The sequence below is a fragment of the Schistocerca piceifrons genome, chromosome 3 (genome assembly GCF_021461385.2).
Source record: "Schistocerca piceifrons isolate TAMUIC-IGC-003096 chromosome 3, iqSchPice1.1, whole genome shotgun sequence".
Taxonomy (NCBI): Eukaryota; Metazoa; Arthropoda; class Insecta; order Orthoptera; family Acrididae; genus Schistocerca; species Schistocerca piceifrons.
Genome location: NC_060140.1, coordinates 158,974,418 through 158,992,368, shown reverse-complemented (window position 1 = coordinate 158,992,368; position 17,951 = coordinate 158,974,418).

Sequence of the window (17,951 nt, the reverse complement as noted above, 5' to 3'; positions counted from 1 at the left end):
ATGTATACTAGTATAAGGAGACTGACAAGGATGGTGACCATCTGAACTGCTTTTTAAGGATAGGCACTAATGTATTATTTATGAGTATCCATGGCGTGTCCGAAGACTACTGCACGAAAACTATTATACATATAGCAAACGAACACTTGCCAGTGGAATGAGAATACATCCTGGATTTTAACTTTTCCAGAATTTAGGGGCCATCATTTTATATGACATTAAGGAGATTTATCTTTGTGCTTTGGAATTGCACCTGACTCATCCTTTCTATTCAGAGCGTAAACTGTCATTAAGGTTTGCACTAAGAAATGACGACATTACGTTAATGTATGATGTCCTATATGGTGTGTAGGAATGTGTAGACCGTAGCACTAGCATCAGGTACCAAATGCTGCTGACATAACAGTACTTCATACTTCCGGTACTGGCTGTTGTTGGGTTGGGTGAAGTGTGGGGCTGGATGAGTCCGTGGCACCAGCACTGAAACTGCTAGAGTAGGATCACACACGTGGTTCTGCAGCGTGGTGGCATGGATTACTCTGTTCTTTGTCCGTGGTCGGCTGACAGGCATGTGTCTTCGTGTCGGGACAGCAAATCGATAACAAGTTTATCGAAATATTAGCTCACGGCAATCTTCAGGTGTGATATTGGATTAGGCCTCTCTTGTGTTTGGTGTCGTTCCGAGTACAGGAGTATGTGACATATTCTATTTTGAGTCATCTGTCTTCTGACTAGTTTGATGTCGTCCGCCACGGATTCCTCTCCTGTGCCCACCACTTCATCACAAATTAGCACATATGTCGACAGTTATTTGCTGGATTCCTGTCTCGGTTTTCCTCTGCAGTTTGCTCTCTAAAGTTCCCTCTAGTACCATGGAAGTCATTCCCTTACGTCTACAGATGTCCTATCATCTTGTCCCTTCTCCTTGCCAGTGTTTTCCACGTATTTCCTTCTTCACTGCTGCGCAGAACCTCCTTATTCCTCAGTCCTTACATGCCGTATTGAGGATAATTCAACATCGGTGTGCGCTGCCTACAGATGGAATAGCGCTGTTGGCCGCTTCTAGTGATCTTCGTCGTCATTCCGTTTCCCGGATTGGTCGATGAGGGGGTTCTGGGAAAGTCGCGGCTTGTTGGTAGGGTATTATTTGCACGAGCTGACAAATATTAAGGACGTGGGGCTCGCCAGCCACATCATACAGGTTGTGTGCTGGACAGTGGTAGGGCACACGCAAAAGTCGCCTAGGAGCTCCATTTCCCTGTACTGCTGCAGTTTATAACAAGCTAAGACGATACTGAGACCGCAATTGACCGACAGAGAAATATCTTGGAACCAGTGGATATAGCATGCCAAGACTCGGGGTTATTTGCTAAGGTGCGTGTATAATTTACTCCTTCCACGTGAGAAAGCAAAAGAGCACTACATTTTTTGTGGCGGTGTTCGTAGCGACAAACACTTGGCTGTAGAAATGGCTTACGAAGTCACCGCCACACTTTTAATAGCGGGCCGACCGGTCCGCTGGAACAGTAAACAGAAATATGAAAGCCCAAACACTCATATTAAATAAAAGTCGGTACTTATCTTTTATTAATGAAGATACAGTAACACAATAGTGAACTCGGTGTCTACAGAAATCTGTCTAGTTCGAGTCGGAGCGGCTAGGTCAGCGTCGGCTGACGACAAACAACAACTCTGCCGCGATGAACACACAACTGACTAGTAAGTACACTCCAGCGCTTAAGAAGCCAGAAGCCAGCGGTGGCGCGCGCAGACTTGCGGCGATTTGCTGTCTCGCTGGAGCTGCTTATGCGGACGGCGTCCGGACTTTGATGCTGCCAACCTTTTGGCAGCGGGCTCGGGTGGCATTACTGGCTAGGACATAACAACATTGGCGACCACTGGCGGGCGACTTTTCGTCAGGATCATGGACCTTGCCGTTGGTGGGGAGGCTTGCGTACCTCAGCGATACAGATGGCCGTACCGTAGGTGCAACCACAACGGAGGGGTATCTGTTGAGAGGCCAGACGAACGCGTGGTTCCTGAAGAGGGGCAGCAGCCTTTTCAGTAGTTGCAGGGGCAACAGTCTGGATGATTGACTGACCTGGCCTTGCAACATTAACCAAAACGGCCTTGCTGTGCTGATACTGCGAACGGCTGAAAGCAAGGGGAAACTACGGCCGTAATTTTTCCCGAGGGCATGCAGCTTTACTGTATGGATAAATGATGATGGCGTCCTCTTGGGTAAAATATTCCTGAGGTAAAATAGTCCCCCATTCGGATCTCCGGGCGGGGACTACTTAAGAGGACGTCGTTATCAGGAAAACGAAAACTGGCGTTCTACGGATCGGAGCGTGGAACGTCAGATCCCACAACGGGGTAGGTAGATTAGAAAATTTAAAAAGGGAAACGGATAGGTTAAAGTTAGATATAGTGGGAATTAGCGAAGTTCGGTGGCAGGAGGAAGAAGACTTTTGGTCAGGTGAATACAGGGTTATAAACACAAAATCAAATAGGGATAATGTAGGAGTAGGTTTAATAATGAATAAAAAACTAGGTGTGCGGGTAAGCTACTACAAACGGCATTGTGAACGCATTATTGTGGCCAAGATAGACACGAAGCCCACGCCTACTACACTAGTACAAGTTTATATGCCAACTAGCTCTGCAGATGAAGAAATTGAAGAAATGTATGATGAAATATAAGAAATTATTCAGGTAGTGAAGGGAGACGGAAATTTAATAGTCATGGGTGACTGGAATTCGAGAATAGGAAAAGGGAGAGAAAGAAACATAGTAGGTGAATATGGATTGGGGCTAAGAAATGAAAGAGGAAGCCGTCTGGTAGAGTTTTGCACAGAGCATAACTTAATCATAGGAAACACTTGGTTCAAGAATCATGAAAGAAGGTTGTATACATGAAAGAATCCTAGAGATACTAGAAGGTATCAGATAGATTATATAATGGTAAGACAAAGATTTAGGAACCAGGTTTTAAATTGCAAGACATTTCCAGGGGGAGATGTGGACTCTGACCACAATCTATTGGTTATGAACTGTAGATTAAAACTGAAGAAACTGCAGAAAGGTACCGAACGACCGCTACGGTCGCAGATTCTAATCCTGCCTCGGGCATGGATATGTGTGATGTCCTTAGGTTAGTTAGGTTTAAGTAGTTCTAAGTTCTAGGGGACTTATGACCACAGCAGTTGAGTCCCATAGTGCTCAGAGCCATTTGAACCATTTTTGCAAGAAGGTGGGAATTTAAGGAGATGGGACCTGGATAAACAGAACGAACCAGAGGTTGTACAGTTTTTCAGGGAGAGCATAAGGGAACAATTGACAGGAATGGGGGAAAGAAGTACGGTTGAAGAAGAATGGGTAACTCTGAGGGATGAAGTAGTGAAGGCAGCAGAGGATCAAGTAGGTAAAAAGATGAGAAAATATAAAAATGCACTAAGTGAAGCAGGCAAAAAGGAATACAGTCGTCTCACAAATGAGATCGACAGGAAGTGCAAAATGGCTAAGCAGGGATGGCTCACTAGGGATAATATAGATACTGCCTACAGGAACATTAAAGAGACCTTTGGAGAAAAGAGAACCACATGTGTGAATATCAAGGGCTCGGAAGGAAATCCAGTTCTAAGCAAAGAAGGGAAAGCAGAAAGGTGGAGGGAGTATATAGAGGGTCTATACAAGGACGATGTACTTGAGGACAATATTATGGAACTGGAAGAGGATGTAGATGAAGATGAAATGGGAGATACGATACTGCGTGAAGAGTTTGACAGAGCACTGAAAGACCTGAGTCGAAACTAGACCCCAGGAGTAGACAACATTCCATTAGAACTACTGACGCCCTTGGGAGAGCCAGTCCTGACTCTGCCATCTGGTGAGCAAGATGTATGAGACAGGCGAAATCCCCTCAGACTTCAAGAAGAATATAATAATTGCAATCCCAAAGAAAGGAGGTGTTGACAGATGTGAAAATTACCGAACTATCAGTTTAATAAGTCACAGCTGCAAAATACTAACGCGAAGTCTTTGCAGACGAATGGAAAAACTGGTAGAAGCCGACCTCGGGGAAGATCAGTTTGGATTCCGTAGAAATGTTGGAACACGTGAGGCAGTACTGACCTTACGACTTATATCAGAAGAAAGATTAAGGAAAGGAAAACCTACGTTTCCAGCATTTGTAGACTTAGAGAAAGATTTTGACAATGTAGATTGGAATACTCTCTTTCAAATTCTAAATGTGGCAGGGGTAAAATACAGGGAGCTAAAGGCTATTTACAATTGGTACTGAAACCAGGTGGCAGTTATAAGAGTCGAGGGGCATGAAAGGGAAGCAGTGGTTGGGAAGGCAGTGAGACAGGGTTGTAGCCTCTCCCCGATGTTTTTCAATCTGTATATTGAGCAAGCAGTAAAGGAAACAAAAGAAAAATTCGGAGTAGGTATTAAAATCCATGGAGAAGAAATAAAAACTTTGAGGTTCGCCGATGACGGAATGGACAGTGTCTTGAAAGGGGGATATAAGATGAACATTAACAAAAGCAAAGCGAGGATAATGGAATGTGGTCGAATTAAGTCGGGTGATGCTGAGGGAATTACATTAGGAAATGAGACGCTTAAAGTAGTAAAGGAGTTTTGCTATTTGGGGAGCAAAATAACTGATGATGGTCGAAGTAGAGAAGATATAAAATGTAGACTGGCAATGGCAAGGAAATCGTTTCTGAAGAAGAGAAATGTGTTAACATCGAATATGGATTTAAGTGTCAGGAAGACGTTTCTGAAAGTGTTTGTATGGAGTGTAGCCATGTATGGAAGTGAAACGTGGACGGTAAATAGTTTGTACCAGAAGAGAATAGAAACTTTCGAAACGTGGTGCTACAGAAGAATGCTGCTGATTAGATGGGTAGATCACATAACTAATGATGAAGTATTGAATATAATTGGGTAGAAAAGGAGTTTGTGCTACAACTTGACAAAAAGAAGGAACCGGTTAGTAGGACATGTTCTGAGGCATCAAGGGGTCACAAATTTAGCATTGGAGGGCAGCGTGGAGGGTTAAAAATCATAGAGGGAGACCAAGAGATGAATACACTAAGCAGATTCAGAAGGATGTGGGTTGTAGTATGTACTGGGAGATGAAGAAGCTTGCACAGGGTAGGGTAGCATGGAGAGCTGCATCAAACCAGTCTCAGGACTGAAGACCACAACAGCAACAACGTGTCTTGACTTTAACAACAATAAAACCGACCCTCCAGTTCACATATCGTTCTTCAAGCTGGTTGTGTTGAACATCGGCCACCTGCTGCATATGAGAAGCGCTTTGTCAATGGCGTACATGGCACTAATGATTCTCGGCGACTTCGAGAGGTGTGCAGTGTAGGCTATACACAGCAGTGGATCTAAAACTAAAACCTGCGGCACTCTGTACTTCGTGTTCTTTTCGGCATACATCCCCAGCCAAGCACGATCGATGAAGGTACGATGCTGAAAATAATTGGTAAGTGGTTTGACAAACGCTGGGATGACGCCCTGCACGACAACCTTATACAGCCGTCCACAGTGACAATCGCTGTCAAACGCCTTTGACACATCCAAAAGTAAGGCCACACAATTCTCTAAGTCCTTAAAAGCTAGGATAACCAACAATTCAGTGAGTGACTGAGTACTGTTGGCGGAAGCCGAATTCCTCGTAAGGTAATTCGACGTCTTGCTCCTTATGCAGGTGCAAGGAAGATCTCTCGCGGGGCTTACTAATAGTTTAATGGAGGTATACTGGTAGGATCCTTCCTGTCTTTCCCAGCCTTCAGCACGGCCACCACAGTTGGATGTATCTAAGCTTGAGAATAATGCTTCTGTCTGAGAATAACGTCAAATAACTTCGTGATGTAAGTAATCCCCGCCGCTGGTAGTGGATTGAGAGCTCAGCCCCTGACCTTACGTGACAGCTTTTGCATTTGGAAGACTACAGAGATGACCTTGCACCTCCCTCCCAGTGGCAGGCGTGATAGCGTCTTCGAGGGAGACATCGGTAGCGAAGAGCTGAAGCCTGGGTTCACACTCTGTCATCTGTGGCGGAGTTTGTGGAACAGCGCTGAAATAACACGCCGGTGGCAGCGGCGAGGCAGCAGGCAATAGCAGGTGGAGTGTCTGTGAGAGGCTCCGAGAAGCCATACTGCAGTGGCGGAATGTTAGAAGCACAAATCACTGGTTGAAGGATTGCAGCCGTTTTGAGCATTAAGCACCGTTTGCCAACAACAGTGCCTGTTCTATGGTCATATTGTAATGCGCCTTGCTTTACTCGTGACGCATCTGCTTGATGCATATAGTGTAATTATGACCTGCGGGTCCTGACAATAGGCGCGTTCAATAATACCATCGTAAGAGCTTTAAGTTATTTTGTGTGATCCTGCACATTTTGAGCATCGTACACTGCTGCAACACTCTTTCTGGATGTGGCCATGTCTAAGTCATTTGTACCACTGCACTTCATTCTGTACACAAGGATCGACAGAGCAGACCGATGTCGAAGTTTATGACCAGCAAAAGTCAATTTATCTTCGCTGTGTCTAGAGTCTTTTTTTACGGTAATGTGAACATCTAAAATTTTCATTACTCAAGCCAGTACCTCTTACAGTTCTCCATCAGAAAATATACTTCTTCTAGCAGACCCTCATTCATGATAATGCAATAGGAGATATGAAACTTAACTAACCTACAGCTTGCTGTAGATCCAACACTTTTCACCGACTGCTACAATCTGATCTAAATCTACGCGTGGCTGGTACCTTTCGCAAACATAATTAACGTGCTCTCCTTTACTCTGGGCATAAAGTCAGCCTATCGGCATGTGGCACGACCTATGTTTTCCTCGAGCTGCCCAAATGCTGACACATACCTTCGGTGCATTCGAGAAACGGAAAACAGCCGTCTAATGGGTGTTTCTTAGAGTCATATCGATCCTCTGTCCCGTTCATTTTGTCTAATCTCTCTGTCTGTTATTTTGACACGTCGTGAGTGCTCCATGAGGTGGGCGAACTAACGTAGTCACCAGTTTCCATTTCTTCCTTACTACACGAGTTGCCTGGATTCTTTCTACGATGAAGGGTGATCGTTGTTTCAGAATAATTTAAATGGTGGGTCCACCGTCGCATGCTGTAACAGTCTTGATATACGTCCATTAAGTTTGGATATATTGTTGATCTTAGCACGTTTCCCATTGTGGATGGATTTTAATGCCTTTTCAATATTTATATTTCCTGGTCTACATGTTCTTCTGGAACTGAGCTCGAATATTTCTCTGCAACTTTTCTGTCTTTGTCTACAGCTGTTCTCGTACTGGCGTACTCCAGCACTGTGTTACCCAGACAGGAATAACGCACTTCCGAAGGTTCGCGACATTATTGCCCGTCGTTGATAACACATGGATCTCTGCAAATTCGTTCGTCAGTAGTCCTACACAGTCAGTCTCCATGACGAGGGTAGCCCTAAGGGCTAAACTCCCGTTAAAAGTCCACACGATTTCCCTTTTGTTTCGTGTCATCACTCTTTGGCTTGATGCGGCCCTCCACGAATTCGTTCATGTCAGAGTAGCATTTGCAGCCAACGTTCTCAATTATTATAAGGATATATTCCAATCTCTATCTTCCTCTACAGTTTTTGCCTTCTACAGCTGCAACGGAAGCCATTCTCTGATTTCTTAACATATGTCATCCTGTCCACTCTACTTGTCAGTGTTTTCCATGTATAATAACATCCTCTCCGATTCTGCGAAGAATCGTGTCATTCCTTACCTTTCCAGTCCACCTTACTTTCAACATTCGTCTATGACACCATACTTCAAATGCCTCGATTCTTTTCTCTTCCGGTTTTCCCACAGCCCATGTTTCACTACCATACAATATGTGCTCCAAACGTACATTTTCAGAAATTTCCTCCTCAAATTAAGGCCTATGTTTGATACTAGTAGATTTCTCTTGGCCAGGAATGCCTCTTAGCCTGTACCGACGCTTGTGTTAGATAGCTGCTACGAAAGCAAAGAGAGTCCACTGCCAAAGCCTCACAGACGAACAAAAACCGAACAAAGACAAATTAGCGTTAGCATAGCCAAGCCCGAATTATTCAAAGAACACGAAAGAAAATTCTTTGGCGAATAATCCTAAGAGTTTGTCTTAATAAATGGATCAAAGCCAACAGTCCAAACACTCTGTGAACGTATTGGCATCGAAATAAAGGATGATGAAGAGAAGGGCGAAATATTAAACGTTTCCTCCTAAACTTCTTCTCTGAGGAATGTCGCACTGTACTTCTTCATTTAAATCGCCGCTAGAACGTCAAAATGACATGTATCGAAATTATTGAGGATGAGACAGAAAGGGAACTGAATCCAGTCATCAGAGGAGAGGTAATTCGACCTAAAAGGACAGCAAAACGTTTCTGCCTAGAGTGTACGAAATAACTAGCTCCTCTTCTATCAACCGTGTGCCACAGGTCTCTATCCCAGAGAATGACTCCCAGTGATCAGAAAAAAGCGCAGGTCAATCCCGCTTTCAAAACTGGTCATCGAACCGGTTCACAAACTTATAGTCGAATATCTCAGTCGTGTGTCTGTTATAGAATCATAAAACATGTTACATTAGATTCAGTTTTCGTTCAAGAGACACAAAAGTGAGATGATTTTTGTGGGTGTGGAACAAGTCAGAAAGTATAACATAAAGATATAAAACATTTCAATATAATACTCACTACCCAGATCATCTGTCAGGAGATTGACAAAATAAGTGAATATGTTACAGTAGACAGGAACTGCTAATATTTACAGAATTACTACACCGCCAGAATGAAACATTAATAAATATTGACGGTTGCAACAAGGTGCCGTCAGAAATCTAAGAGACATTTTTACTTAAGGAGGTCCCTGTTAAGATATTCACCTGTGGAGATAGGAGTTGTCTATCAAAAAGGCTTTAAAACTCGGTTTACACTGTGCTTTATCTGAAGCCAAATTTTTATTCGTTGCTGGGAATTTATTGATAATTTGAGTTCCTGAATATTGGGTCCGTTTTTGGAACAAGGTAAGCGATTTTGGTCTGTAGAATGATATTATTCCTAGTATTGATACTATGAATTGAGTTATTGGTCGGAAACAGAGATATATTACTTAGAACAAATTTTAAAATGATATTAATACACTGAGAAGCAGTGGTTAGAATAAAATGTTTCTAGAACAGGTTTCTACATGATGTTCTTGTACGTTCACCACAAATCATTCTTACTACACGCTTTTACTCGCGTTTTGTGACATTTCTTAGGGCCGAAAACTTCCTCTGCTGGAATTAACACGGAGTTCCGAAAAGAATGATCGTGAGTGACTCAGCCCGTTCTGTTCTACCACGAATCCAAAAACCAGTAGATACACGCGCCAAGGTGGATGCATCGTTCCATGACTTGGAAATCGTTCGACATAGATACGCACTGCCGCGTAAAGAAAAAAAATACCTGCCTACTTAGTATCATATCAGATGTGAAGGGCTTCAAGTAGTCACAACACAGTACACAATATTCAACAGAGAGAAAGCTTCACACTTAAAAGTGACATAGTGCGAACCCTAATGCAGTGTTATTGGACCATTATTTTGAATGTGAATGAGCAAGTCGATGACGTCGGGAGTGGAATGAGGCTTTTCGCGGGTAACTCTATAAATCTGTAGCGGAATGGCAAGGCCAGTGTGGGACCTACGCTTGCAGCACTGGACTGGCTGTTGAGTATGATCATAAATGTAACACACTGCGCAAAAGCAGAAAAATAAAGAACTACGGAAATATTAGTGGAAAGAATTTCAGCCATTAAAAATGTAGCAGTGTGAGTGCGAAACGATTTAAAATGTTGCGGTCACCTAAAACAACTCGCAGGTAAAGCAGATGCCAGAGTGGGATATTTGAATATTGCCTATCTGTTTGGGATCCGTACCAGTTTATGGGAAAAGCAGAGAAGACCCACAGAAGATTAGGGTGTTTCTTCGGACGTTTATTTAGTAATAGCCCATGCTTTACGGATATGCTAAGCCATCTCCACTGTCAGATGCTGCAAGAAAGACGATTATCATCAAGGTGTGGTTTACTGCTAATTATACAAGAGCGTCTATTGCGACAAACTATATATTGCTTTCTCCTACCTATATCTCACGAGTGAATCAAGAAGTTAAATTCAGAAATATTTAAACTCACCAGGCGGCTTACAAACAGTCAAATCTGTTTCTCGTGAACCTTTCGTGACGAAGTGGCAGTGATATTGTAAAGTTGTTTTAATTTTACTAAATTATTCGTGTTTGTTATTGGATATAAATTGCCCAATGTTTGTTTTACGAAAAGTTATTGTTTAATCTGTTGCTGAGCAAATGGTTTGCTTAATCAGTTTTACTGTATTCCAAAGAAAAATTAAACAACTAAATCTGGAATACCAGTATGTAAAGCCCATAATCAAATCAATCCCTGTGAAATTCACTCAGTCTCGTTAGCGCCGAGTTCTATGGCCCTGTGCAATAAACTGGTAAATTTCCCTACGCACATAAACGATGAAATACATTTATCTTAGCTCTTGAGTCGCAACAGATGTCATCATGGTATTCTGCACAGTAGGCAGAGAAAATATTGTCTTGGCACAGCGAAGTACAATGACCGCCGTAAAACGGCTTTATACAAATAATGCCAGTAGATAAGTGAATAACCATGCAAATGTTCAGTGATAATTTTGGATATTGTCTCAGCGCTGTGTAATGCTGCCCGCATTAAAGCAGTTACAAACATTAATACTTTTCTGATTCCGGCACATTAAATTCTTTCTGACTCCGAATGAAAAATCAATTCTTTCAACAGCTCAGTTCTTACAGCTAGCCACTAGCTTTAATTCTTGCATCATACCTTTAACAGAGTGCAACGGCAACTGCTAGTGCGCTCTGTGTGTCTCTAATTACGATCGATTTGGCCACTCAGGCAACATCTTTGGTTCAGTGGTGTCAAAGATACAATCCCTTCTACGTGCTATATCAATTTCATGTCATTTTGCGTGAAATATTTTACAAAATCGGGCTCCACATACAAGTGTACACCTCACATCTCGTGAGCCACTCGTGACAGGAAGTGGCAGTCATATGCCAAGTACTCTCCGCCAAACAACGGAAGGTGGCTTCTGGTGTGTATATGTAGACTAGCCTGACACAGTGTAATTGAGACAATAGTTCATTATTACCCAGATATCTACTGAAAGATGCAGGAAAGCACTTCTTTTTCAGGGTCCCACTTGCGTCCTCCACTTCCTTACCCTTCTCCATTCACAAATGATGTGCGGTAAACCTCCACACGAGGCTTCGATGATTTTATAATGATAACGTTCTTATAAAAAAAGAAACTAGTATGCAAGTTTTCGGGTTTTTCATTTATGGTAAAGCCTTTTGTGTCGTTACAAAGAACCACAGTGCTTTTTTCTAATCTTTTCAGAAATCAGTGTTTCGATCTCTCTCCTCGAATTTTCTACTGTATGCTAGTAGTCTCTTCGGATGGCCGAATACAATGACCCTTACACCTATAAAGTGTTATTCTCCCTCGTTTTTCAAGAGAAACGGATTTACAAGGTAAAATTCATCAGGCTGTTTGGTGGTTCGTCGTCATTTCGTCATTTGGAAGATACTGAAAACAGATGTTAAAAGCGCGCAGAAATTTTAGATATTAGTGGTACGGTTGTTGTACAGCCTCGGTTGTTTCCTGCTGTTTCTGTATTTTGCTCGCAGTGGCTTAGTGTTTACTTCCTTCACAGCTGGTAGGCACGAAACTCGGAATCGTACTCCCTATCGACATTGAAATTAAGCTAAAGCTCCGAATAATGGCTCTCTACAACTTTCAGCACAAACCGGCCGTGGTGTCGTTTTCTTCCAATGTTGTAATCGGATGTCGTATTGACATGACCTTGGAGCCACTATTTAGCTCCTTCATTAGCTCAACGAAACGTGTAAACTCTGTTCCTGCCCTGTCACTAAGATAAAATCCCTGACTGCACCGAGAATCGAACCAGGGTTTTCCGCACAGCATTAGAAGCTATGGAGGGAGATATTGTAAATGCATTCGTTCGTCGTCGTTTTAATGGAATTTTCTGCAGTAAATACTAGTTTCTGTCGCTGAACGCTCTTGTGTCATTACGATCAACGAACTAAGCCTCAAGGGAGTTACATTTTGCCTTACGTTTGAAACGAATGTTCTGTACATTTTAACAACAGTCCGATTTGTGATGATAAAGGCATTTTGATAAGCAACTTCATAACGATCTCGCGTTATCTTATGGACCCGTGAAGAAACACACCTCTCCTCTTTATGTCGTCTTTTAACCACACTTGCCAAAGCATCCGACAGTCACCTGCATTACCTAAGAACCTGTGGAAGAGCTTTCATGCAAGCCACACCTTTCGTGAATGAGTTACATTATCTTGAGGATTATGCCAGTCAATCTGACTTATTTCAGTTTTTGGCAAAATTAATTTTATGCTACTGTTCCAATAAATGTCGGTCTACAAAACTAGTGCCTGTCATTTTGCGGCTGGTGGTTTACTCTGAGACTGCCTGCCAACTTCTGTATATGTGAACCACGTTACATTTATTTACTTTCAGCATCAACCATGACGACATGTACGGAGTGTCGATTCGCTGTAGGTCTTCTTACATTTTGCCACAGTTATCTGCCATTAGAATTTACCCGCATGGAAAGGCCTTGTCCACGACCAGCTCTGTCGAGGTCACGATATTATCCATCAGTTCATTTATTGTAATCAGTAAATACTTTGTAATGCTCGTCTGCGATGCTCCCTAAATTATATGTCTGGCGATTTCGTTATGATGAGAATTATGGTCTGAGTTCTGTGTGATTCGCAGCAAGCTTGCACTCTGTCGAGCCTCTACCTGTGGACACCGAAATGCTCTCGGTGTAGATACCTCAACCTCTTTAATTCTATTTAAAATCGAACGTTGGAAGGTACCACCTATTACCATGTAGTAAAGCTTCGGTTTTATGATCCCACAACAGTACGAGATGGCGATGGTCGTACCGTTAAAACGTGATTGGTATCTTTTATGCGCTGTTAACTGGATATAACAGTTCGGAGTAACGATCTGCGTATTCGTCGTCAGTATTACAAACCTTTTTCAGGACAACGAACTTATTAATCGTCCTCCTGCGTAACGGAAGGGCAGTTTGCATAATTTATATGCCGACAACGTCTATCTTCAGTGTGTAATGTGATAAAGTAGAACGGTAATGAATGAATACTGTCACAAAATTCTCTCATCGTCGCGTCGGGGTCACGACGTGGAAATGGAGTCCATATATGACATCGTGTTTTTTCCTAACGGGTCGCCCCGACAAATGACCATCGACTTCTATTCAGAGGCATTGTTCGAAAAGTACTCGGCTCTACTCTCAAGTGGCCGGATCATGCATACATGAACAAAACAGAAAAATATAGTGTCTGGTTAGAAATGTATCTTTCGATTTCAAAATAACAGTGATAATTCTCTTTTTACTGTTAGATGCCCACTGAAATGTCGAACAAATCAAACTTGTGTGACAGTATTCCTCATTTCTCTTTAGTGGTCGACGACAAGGACTTCTTAAGCTCACTTCACAATATTACTTTCTTCTGATAAGTAATTTTAATGCAAATTCTCTATACTTACGTTGAAATAAACGAACGCTTTATTTCATGATTTAAGAGTCCCGAAAATACCAGTGGCAGGGAAATACGACTACTATCATAGAATTACCTTCAGTCTCCTACATCTATGTTGATGACAAGAATAATATACAGGAGGAGGAAATTGAGAATATGTCAGTTTGCTTGTAGGAGACGAGGTGACACCAGAGAGGCCGATGGATATACTGGCAAATAAGCGTTTGAGATGGGGCGCTACAGACCGATGTAGAAAAAAGCAGGTTCTTCACGGGATCTATAACGATAGAACAGTAGAAAACACCGACGAGAATGTACAGGTTTGATACGACATATGTTAAGAGATCAGGGAAGTAGTTCCATTCTACTGGAGGGAGCCGAAGTAGAAAAAAATGATAGTGGAAGACTGAGACTTAAATACATCCAATAAATAATTGAGGACGCAGGGTGCAATAATAGCCTTATATGTGGAGGCTGACACAAGGAAGGACTTAGCATCAGAGCAGTTAGAAAACTGATGACTCAGAAAATCCTTACACCGGTATAAGTTAATGATGATTTTCGAATTACCGTAGGAACATAAATATTTCAGTCACATACGGCAGAGATGAAATTTGATATAGTCTGTTTTCGATGTTAAACGTAATATTTGTGTCATGTATCTGCATACTAATGTCATCTACTAAAATTATATGTAATTTTTATGTTATGTTGAATTCTGGTGGTTTTTAACTTAACAGTCCTATCATTAGTTTCGCTATCGACAGAAATCTGATTGCCAACATAGAGTCTTCGATTCAACGATATTTAGGTTTGCTTTACAAGTTTATTACATTAAGTGTAAGTTAAATCATTCAAATCTAGTTGTTTCTGCATTCAGTTAGTTTATTGTCAGCGCTGCGCACAACATTGAGTAGTTTGTTGTCTTCAACAAGCATATCACGTGACGTCTGGAGTGGTGCTCAATTGTGCTGTTCATATGTATGGAGATTAACTACGGAAAAGGATCAGTTTCTCGTTAATTTCAAGCTGAAGTAAAGGATACATGGGGAAATTCGTGACCACGTACTGATCCGTTATCTGCTCCGTAGTATAGGAAAGTAAAAGTTACTACTTACTTAGCTGATTCCGAAGTTGTTTGTCTATAAGATGTAACTCTTTCAAGAATAGCCGGATGGTGCGACAAACACTTCAGCGTCTCTCAACCTGACAGATTTCTTCTGAAATTTACTGCTCTTTCGAGTCGCCGTCGTCATCAGTCTCAACACAGTCCAGAAGAGTTAGTTTGTTCGTACCTCACAGTTCATGCACCACCTTGCTACCACCTACCCACGGCTGCGTTAACAATTTTCAGCAGTTAACGTAACTTTGTCACTCATCATCTACTTACCACGATACTACACTTGTACGATTATAGGTAAAACTATCGCTATTAGGTCTCGTGTAACAGATATCCACTCAATTCCTTCGGGTTAGTGTAGCATGTAAGTATGTGTCATGCACAGTCAGTTTAAATTACGCTACACTTCTTGCAAGCGAAAGCAAGAATTTTGTGCATTCTGCGTTTGAGATACTTTACTGATGATATACACATCACACACTCGTTGATATCAACATTAATGTAGCTACCAATTGTGTATGCAAGTTGAAAGTGTATTGGTTTTACATAGGGATCATACTGCATTTGGCGATTGAAGACGAGTTACAGTATTACAATTAAATCCACTCAGACCAGCAGTTGTAAAGGCTATAAAGGTGTTGAATATTTTCTCCTTTTGTTTGTAGTCATGCATGTATGCGTACTAGAAATTTGTCTCCTGAAAACGTCAGCTGAATTATGGTTGCTCAATATTCTGCCCCTTCAGCCTAAAGGATGATGAATTTCGGCCTCGATCGTATGAAAGATTTGTCAATCAAAATCTGTTACGTCGATTGGTGAAGTTGTGACACAATACCCTTCACACGAACAACCTTGATTATTTTTAATACTGTTTATCTTCTTTTCAAATCGTATTGCTTATAATGAAGTTCGGTTTGGAAGTTTACCACCTTGAATGGGCAGCACAGTTTTTGTCTAACTGTTACTGTTTACTTTTACGGCTGTATTAAAGACTATGGCATAAAGTAGACTGCAGTCCGTAATCTTTTCTTAATACAACAAAATATCTTCGTACTATTGTTAGATTCACACATAGACTCATTCGCATATTCTGTTTGCTATAATTTTACAGTTATGAATTTTTTTAATGTGGACCCCTGAATTACTTACTGCCAGATCTTCTGCAGCGTGTGCACTGGTCTCAATGTGAACGTCCTCCAACTGGTGATGTCACCATGTGGCTTCTAATTCACTTTTCTGCTGCAATTTCCTCAAAATAGGTTCTTTACCAAATTGTAACGCCCACAAGGATAACATGTCCAATACGTAACCGGTAGGATGGGTGAAACTGTATGTCATGCCTCGTCGAAATAAGAATGTAAGGGAGGTGCCACTGGGTAACGTAAATGGTAGGCGGGAAAAAGGTCTGTGGATTCTTCTTTAGTCTCGTAGAGAACATGCTGATACGAGAGTAGTGCCTGTTTGGTAATAATGCATATATAACAGCTATTCGCAGTGACAGTAAGCACTGGACAATATAGAGAGACGAATGACTCTCATTTTCTTTACTCGAAGCATTAGCACTGCAAGAAGTTTGCACCTGTTTGAGTCGACGGTTGAGCTGTATCCGCAGCATACGGGGCGTGTGGCAAACTGTTTTCCGTCCTTTCGAAATCCAATACACTACAAAATAACATGTGCAGGTACATGCGGCTGAAGATGGTTTATTGTGCGAAATATAATACTTTGAACTTGTCTTACTGATATGGCAGCAGAAATACAAACGGGTGAAAACGGTTTATTATTCAAAATAAAATACGAAATGGTTTTCCAGATATGGCCACTGTGATATTAAATCGCTGTATCACTTCAGTCTGTGGCGTAGAGGGTCGTCTGGAGCAGTATTTGGATCTTACTCTGAGGCAGGTCCATACGATGAACGATGGTTATCAACATCTACTTACACTGATCGTCGAACCATAAAGGTTTTGTACCATTTTCCTTCTGTTTGGTATTTGGTACTTTATACTTTGGAACCATACCTTACTGCATCTTTTCGACATCCCAGTTTCGTTGTAGTTCTACATCTACATCTACATGATTACTCTGCTATTTACAATAAAGTGCCTAGCAGAAGTTTCAATGAACCACCGTCAAGCTGTCTCTCTACTATTCCACTCTCGAACGGCACGAGGGAAAAACGAGCACTTACATTTTTCTGTGCGAGTCCTGATTTCTCTTATTTTATCGTGAAGATTATTTCTCCCTATGTAGGTGGGTGCCAACAGAATGTTTTTGTAATCGGAGGAGAAAACTGGGGATAGAAATTTCATGAGAATATCCTGTAGCAGCGAAAAACGCCTTTGTTTCAATCAATGCCACTCCAATTCACGTATCATGACACTATCGCCCCTGTTTCGCGATAATACAAACCGAGCTGCCCTTCTTTGTACTTTTTCGATGTCATCCGTCATTCCCACCTGATGAACATCCCACACCGCAGTGCAATACTCCAGAATTTGGCGGACAAGTGTGGTGTGTGGTGTAAGCGCTCCCGATAGTAGACCTGTTGCACCTGCCAATGAATCGCTGTCTTTGGTTTGATCTGCCCATAATATTATCTATGTGGTCGTTCTAATTTAGGTTATTTGTAATTGTAATCCCTAAGTATTTAGGTGAATTTATAGCCTTCAGATTTCTGCGACTAACGGCGGAATCGAAATTTAGCTGATTTATTTTAGTCCTCATTTGAATACCTTCACACTTTTCTTCATTCAGGATCAATTGCCACTTTTCGCACCACACAGATATCGTATCTAAATCATTCTGCAAGTCATTTTGATCATCTGATGACATTACAAGACGGTAAATGAAAGCATCATCTGCAAACAATCTAAGACGGCTACTCTGATTGTCTCCTATGTCGTTAATATAGATCAGGAAGAATAGAGGGCCTATAACACTTCCTTGGGGAAAGCCGGATATTACTTCTGTTTTACTCAATGACTTCCCGTCTGTCACTACGAACTGTGATCTATCTGACAGGAAATCACGAATGCACTCGCACAACTCAGGCGATACTCCGTAGCCACGCAGTTTGGTTAGAAGACGCTTGTGAGGAACGGTGTCGAAAA